Source organism: Littorina saxatilis, linkage group LG8 (genome assembly GCF_037325665.1).
Source record: "Littorina saxatilis isolate snail1 linkage group LG8, US_GU_Lsax_2.0, whole genome shotgun sequence".
Lineage (NCBI taxonomy): Eukaryota > Metazoa > Mollusca > Gastropoda > Littorinimorpha > Littorinidae > Littorina > Littorina saxatilis.
Window position 1 is genome coordinate 40,748,947 of NC_090252.1, and position 6,770 is coordinate 40,755,716.

The following is a 6,770-nucleotide window of genomic DNA, read 5'->3' on the forward strand; positions in this document are numbered from 1 at the left end:
AAAACACGCTCAGAAAGTTAAAACGAAGAGAGGTACAGTAAAGCGTGCTATGAAGCACAGCGCAACCGCTACCGCGCCAAACAGGCTCGTCACTTTCACTGCCTTTTGCACTAGCGGCGGACTACGTTCAGTTTCATTCTGTGAGTTCCACAGCTTGACTAAATGTAGTAATTTCGCTTTACGCGACTTGTTTACATTTAGTCAAGTTTTCATTGTCTAAATTAACATTGCCACATGTTACTTACATGAAAGATCACAAAGTATTGTATAGGCAGAAATCAGCATTCCAAAAAACAAAGCCAGCAAATCAATTGAACCCGTCATTTCGAGTCTGCAGATAGTAGTCACATCAGGTCTCCACTGCAGTGTAGCCAGACACAAGCTCTTAATTACGGGACAGTGAGAGAAGAACGATTAATGTCCGCATTTTGTTTCTACTTTGCAAATATAAGTACTATTTAAATCAAATGTTGGATATGTGCCCCCGGCAAAAGGAAATGATTTTACTTTCGATGACACTTTTTTTTTGTGCATTTTGTGTGTTACCAGGTTCAGATGTTGTAATAATGCCCAATCACAGGATTGTCAACAGGGATGGCTTATCTTGAAGGGACATGTTGTCCACGCGCGTGTGAGTGTGTGTGTGTGTGTGTGCCTGTGTGTATGTGTGTGTGTGTGTGTGTGTGTGTGTGCTTGTGTCTGTGTGTCTGTATGTGTGTGTGTGTGTATGTGTGTGTGTGTAAGAGTGTGTGTGTGTGTGTGTGTGTGTGTGTGTGTGTGTGTGTGTGTGTGTGTGTGTGTGTTAAATGGATTACTGATCAGATTCCGCCATTAAAGAGTTCTTTCCTGGTCAAACAACATCTTTAAAATGTTATTTCCTCTAGTTTTATTTTAAAACATGTTTTCCAGACATAATTATGTTATATGTACAAGGTTGTCGTCAGCAAGACTGAGACTGGTCTTTTTTGCACAGAATCAAATGACGACATTTATAACAAATGACGTCATTATCAAGATTGGTACACAACGTATTATTGTGCATAATTTCTTTGTGATCCGTTGTGTTTTCGTAAAGATACAGTGTATTTAATCATGTAAGCGAGAGACACTGGCCTAAAAAATGGCGGCAAAAAGCACATTTTCAGAGAAGGATTTTCGATCCTACATCAAAATAAGAACGGCACTTGGTAAAACGGCCGGTGACATACTTGAAGAGCTGAGAACTGTAAGCCCAGGCACAGCACCATCTTGCGCGACAGTTTTTCGGTGGGCAAAGCATTTCTCAACAGGGAAAACGTCTGTGGAAGATGCAAGGGGAAAAGTGAAGAAACCACCTGTAACCGACAACAAAATGGTGTCCCATGTGCAACGGTTAGTTGATGAAGATCCCCGAGTGAGCAGTCATTTTATCGCCGAAACACTGGACATTTCGTCGTCGTCTGTCTTGAGAGTTTTAAAACACAAACTTGGATACACAAAGGTGTGCGCGCGATGGGTACCACATTTCCTCACTGAAGAGAACAAGAGGTGTAGGGTTACGTTTGCCCAACGGCTACTCAAGATATACGACGGATGTGATCAAAAACGCTTGGATGAGATCGTGACTGGAGACGAAACTTGGGTGTACTTCTTTGAGCCAAAAAGAAAAGCTCAAAACAAAGCATGGATAAAAAAAAAGGTGCCAATGCCCCTCGGATCGTGCGAAAAAGTCGCTCCGGCAAGAAGGTTTTATACACAATATTTTATAACACAAAGGGCGTCATTTTTCAAAAACCACGCGAAAAAGGCAGAAGCATCACTGGGGTGTACTACAAGGAAAAAGTTCTTGCTGGCATCGTTCGTTACTACAAGAGAGCCAGACCAACTACAGGATTGAAAGGGATCAAATTACTTCATGATAACGCACCTGCTCACAAATCCAAGGTGGTGAAAGAGTACCTGGAGGAAGAAAACTTTGAAACTTTGCCACATCCTCCCTACTCTCCTGATCTTGCACCCTGTGACTTTTTTTTGTTTCCTCATCTGAAAAGACAATTGGCTGGGCGTCGATTTGACAGTCGATCAGCCCTCGGATCGGCTGTTTTCCAGTGTCTGAACCAGGTGCCAAAAAACGACTTCAAACGGTCATTTCTTGACTGGGTCCAACGACTTAAACTGTGTGTAGCCGCTAAGGGAGAATACTTCGAGGGTTTGAAATAAAAAACAACTGCATCATCTAAAGATTTCCCGGTTTTTGAGACCAGTCTCAGTCTTGGTGACGACAACCTTGTATTCCAACCAATATATTTTAAAATATGTGTTGTCGTTTTCGAGTTGATAGTTTTGTGTCCTTCCGCGGACAATGCCACTTTACTGTTCATTGTTTCTAGAATTATCCTTTCTTTATTCCAGAAGGATTTTGTTTAATACATTGTCTGTTATGTCAATATGGTTTAGCTATATACTCCAGCCAACAACGGCAACCTTCATACACTTAATGCACCAATATTAAGCAACGGATGGTTGATGTCCATTCCTCTCTCCTTTCTCATCAATATTTTTCCTGAATCCTCTTTTACATTTAGTCAAGTTTTGACTAAATGTTTTAACGTAGAGGGGGGAATCGAGACGAGGGTGTGGTGTATGTGTGTGTGTGTGTGTGTGTCTGTCTGTCTGTGTGTGTGTGTGTGTGTGTGTAGAGCGATTCAGACTAAACTACTGGACCAATCTTTATGAAATTGTATGTGAGAGTTCCTGGGAATGATATCCCCGGACGTTGTTTTCCTTTTTTCGATAAATATCTTTGATGACGTCATATCCGGCTTTTTGTAAAAGTTGAGGCGGCACTGTCACACCCTCATTGTTCAATCAAATTGATTGAAATTTTGGCCCAGCAATCTTCGACGAAGCCCGGACTTCGGTATTGCATTTCAGCTTGGTGGCTTAAAAATTAATTAATGACTTTGGTCATTTAAAATCTGAAAATTGTAAAAAAAAAAATTGTAAAAAAAAAAATAATTATAAAACGATCCAAATTTACGTTCATCTTATTCTTTATCATGTTCTAATTTCAAAAACATATAAATATGTTATATTTGGATTAAAAACAAGTTCTGAAAATTAAAAATATAAAAATTATGATCAAAATTAAATTTCTGAAATCGATTTAAAAACAATATCATCTTATTTCTTGTCGGTTCCTGATTCCAAAAACATAGAGATATGATATGTTTGGATTAAAAACACGCTCAGATACTTAAAACGAAGAGAGGTACAGTAAAGCGTGCTATGAAGCACAGAGCAACCGCTACCGCGCCAAACAGCCTCGTCACTTTCACTGCCTTTTGCACTAGCGGCGGACTACGTTCAGTTTCATTCTGTGAGTTCCACAGCTTGACTAAATGTAGTAATTTCGCCTTGCGCGACGTGTTCTTTATTGTAAAAAGATTTACTCATCACTGTCACGGAACCTAGCTTAAGGCTGATCCAGTTGCAATGTAAATCATGTTGGTACTTTGCAACCTCACACACACACACACACACACACACACACACACACGCACACACACACACACACACACACACACACACACACATACACGCACACACATACACCCATACACGCGCATGCACAAATAGGGTAAACAAGCTCATTTTCTTGGCTGAGTGACAAATCCGAACCTAACCCTTCTTAATAGCTATGGCCTACTTTCTGAGGATTTGCTCACGTTGTTATTGCGTGATCTTTATAACAAAAAGTATATATAGTTATGTCTTATTTATTAATGTATGTGACTCGAATCACGATATACGCACTCTTATTCACTTCTCATGTTGCAGTTTGCTCTATTGCAACAGGAAGTTAATGATATGTTGATTTATGCATTTACGCTAGGTTGTAATTAACTCACTCGGCAGCTTTCTGTAAAGTGGGGGGATTAATTTAATGAACATTGTTCTTACAGTATTGTGCTTATTAAATCCTTTTTGTTGCGGATACTACGCATTTCTAGAAATGTGTTGTGTTGGTTTGTCTGTTTGGAAATACTGAGGACGATTTAATGCGAAATGAATTAAACTGTACATGCTCGGCTTTGTCCAAGTATTGCATGTCAACCCTCATAAAATACACACATGAGTAAGTGCATTGGGACTTCGAGTGGCACAGATCAGGGTATTGACATAATTTGATAGTCTATAGTTAGCATCGAAAGCGATGTCTTTATCTTTCTGTTATTTTTTTCTTCTTGTTCTTTTTTTCTTGCTTTCTTTCTTTCTTTTTTTTCTTTCTTTCTTTTGTTCTTTCTTTCTTTCTTTCTGTCTTTCTTCCGTTACTTGATTCATTCATTCTTCTTCCTTTTTGTCTTTCTTTCGTTCTTTCCATGCTCCGTTCATTAACGCTTTCTTTAAATGTGTATGTATCTTTGTTTGTGGTGCAATACATCCCGTCTCCCATTAAACTGGTGTTCTATTACTTCGTCATTTCGGCCTTTCCCACGAAAGGGGAAGGACGAACAAGACGGACCCAAAAATAGTTACAGCATAAAGGTCACTTGCACATTGCTTACGGCTTTAACCCGACCTACACCTGTCAGTGACGTATTTAAAATGCAGGTTGGGACTCTTGGCAAACTGTGTACGAGGTATGATGAGTGTAAATACGGATCGTGTAATATATGACTAGAACCTGTATGCTGTGTATAGTGACTGGCTGTTCCTCTTTTCCGACGTCAGAAGTGCGCAGTGCGACCCAAAGAATCGGTTGTGTTTGGTACAGCTTGCAACATACGGAGGTGAGCAGTAATGACAAAAAGACAAGAATTCGCATTGTTAATAATAAAACAAAATGACTGTATGATTCTTAAACGACAATGTTAATGCTTCTGTTTAGTTTTGTTGCTGTCGTTGTTATTTTGGATGGATATCTTGTAAAGTATGTATCGGTTGCATGTGTTTAAACTCTCATAACATCTGTCTTTAGTGTTGCAGTAATTGTCTACACAATGAGGATTCGATTAACATGAACATTCGTGTACACTCGAGGAATTCGAGCCCTTTATCTTTTGGTAAACATGATCAAATCACCTACTTGATTTCATTTTGTTGTTGTTACCTAACTGTTGTGTGTGCAGAACATTACATGATGACTTCAACAGTCCGCCGGCTTCCGCTTCTACTGCTGCTTTCATGCACAGGATGGTCAGCCACAGGTGAACACAAATCATTGATAAAAAAAGAAAGAGCGAGAAAACAAAAGAGCAAGAGAGAGAGAGAGAGAGAGAGAGAGAGAGAGAGAGAGAGAGAGAGAGAGAGAGAGAGAGAGAGTGATGGTGTGGTGATTGTGGCGCTGCTGTTCTGTGTGTGTGTGTGTGTTTGTGTTCGTGTGTGTGTGTGTGTGTGTGTGTGTGTGTGTGGGTGTATGTGTGTGTGTTTGTGTATGTGTGAGTGTGTGTGTGTGTTTTATGTGTTTATGTGTGTATGTGTGTGTGTGTGTGTGTGTGTGTGTGTGTGTGTGGATTGATTGGGTGTGTGTGCGTTTAAATTTGCTGAATGCTGTATGTTAAAATTGCCACAGAATGTTCATTTGTTGTTAAGCCCGAATTTAAATGTTACACAATCTACCCATATTTGTTATGTAGATGCAGCTGGTGATCCTACCGCCTGCGAGACTTCAGGTGTCGTTCGTGAAGGTTCTCCCGCACACATTACTTGCATATTCAATGACAAGCTCAAGAAAGTGGACCAAGCTTTCATGGTTTACAGACAAAAGTCAGCACGATCAAGCGATGGTATGCATATTTAAACTAAACATTTAATGAATAATTCCAAACATTGATAATAGACAGCTTTATCTGGTTAATCGATGCTACTTTAATCAATTCACAAATCAACCAAATTAAGTGTAAATAAGTGAAAGATCTACTTTAAACTTGCTAATTAAGAAAGCAACATTTGGCTAAACGTAGTTAATCTACGGGTTTTCTTTATTCAGTCATTGTAGCGTTGTGCGGATGGACTGACGGGGAGCTGGAATGCCGTAATTTTGAGGGCTTCAGTTTGAAGACCGAGGAAAGCAGCGGACAGGTCATTTTTGAAGTCGAGTCAGCTCAGGAGATTCATTCGGGAACATACAACTGCAAAACCTTGCCTGCTGCAGAGGCCGAAGCTACCAACTGCAGCCTAACTGTCCAAAGTAAGCTTTGCTTGTTTGTTTGTTTGATTGTTCGCTTGTTTTATGAAGCGAGGATTGGCAACATATGATTGATTTATACTCATTAGGGTTTACATCATAATTTTGTGTTTGTTTTAAATTAATGTACAATTTAAGATTTGTTTTCAAGTATTTTTCATACTCACACCTGTGATGACTATTATCGTTTTCCAGGTGACTCTTTGTTATAATACTGCCTGGAATAAATCTGCTTTTGGTTGACGATGACTTCAAACAGGAAGAACAATGTTAAACATGTGAACAGCCTCGCCACATGTTTTTGTTTTTTTGTTCATTTAGCAAATATTCATGTTTATGTTTACTACAAATTTAATAAATGTTATATAATGATATATTCTATGTAGATATTTAATATTTATTAAATAGAAAATAAAAGCAACTATTCGGCGAATGTGTGTTCTCTCACCCCCACCACACCCCCCACCCCCCACCCCCACTGGGTTTGAAAAAAAATTAAATGTCGTCTCCACCAACCTAGATTAATTGTTGTCACTGCCCCCTATTCTTTTTGTTTGCAGAAGATCGCGTCATTGGTGATAGGCTCATCGCATGCAATACG

At 39.4% G+C, this 6,770-nt stretch overlaps 2 protein-coding genes and 2 long non-coding RNA genes across 4 annotated transcripts in view; 3 read left to right on the forward strand and 1 right to left on the reverse strand.

The window, feature by feature from the left end:
• LOC138973551 (uncharacterized) overlaps positions 1 to 6,770 on the reverse strand; it is a 495,333-nt gene that overhangs the window by 382,488 nt on the left and 106,075 nt on the right. The gene's annotated exons all lie outside the window — the stretch shown is intronic.
• LOC138973545 (uncharacterized) overlaps positions 1 to 6,770 on the forward strand; it is a gene marked incomplete in the record, with an annotated part of 147,938 nt that overhangs the window by 29,173 nt on the left and 111,995 nt on the right.
• Positions 4,601 to 6,172, forward strand: LOC138972315 (uncharacterized). The gene is made up of 4 exons (XR_011457551.1): positions 4,601 to 4,772; positions 5,112 to 5,189; positions 5,625 to 5,768; positions 5,972 to 6,172. It is a non-coding gene; the product is annotated as an uncharacterized lncRNA (long non-coding RNA).
• The window catches only part of LOC138972316 (uncharacterized), a 2,538-nt gene continuing 2,460 nt past the window's right edge, over positions 6,693 to 6,770 (forward strand). The window contains exon 1 of the mRNA XM_070345003.1: positions 6,693 to 6,770. This exon is cut by the window's right edge and continues 115 nt beyond it. The gene's annotated coding sequence lies outside the window, so the exon portion shown is untranslated.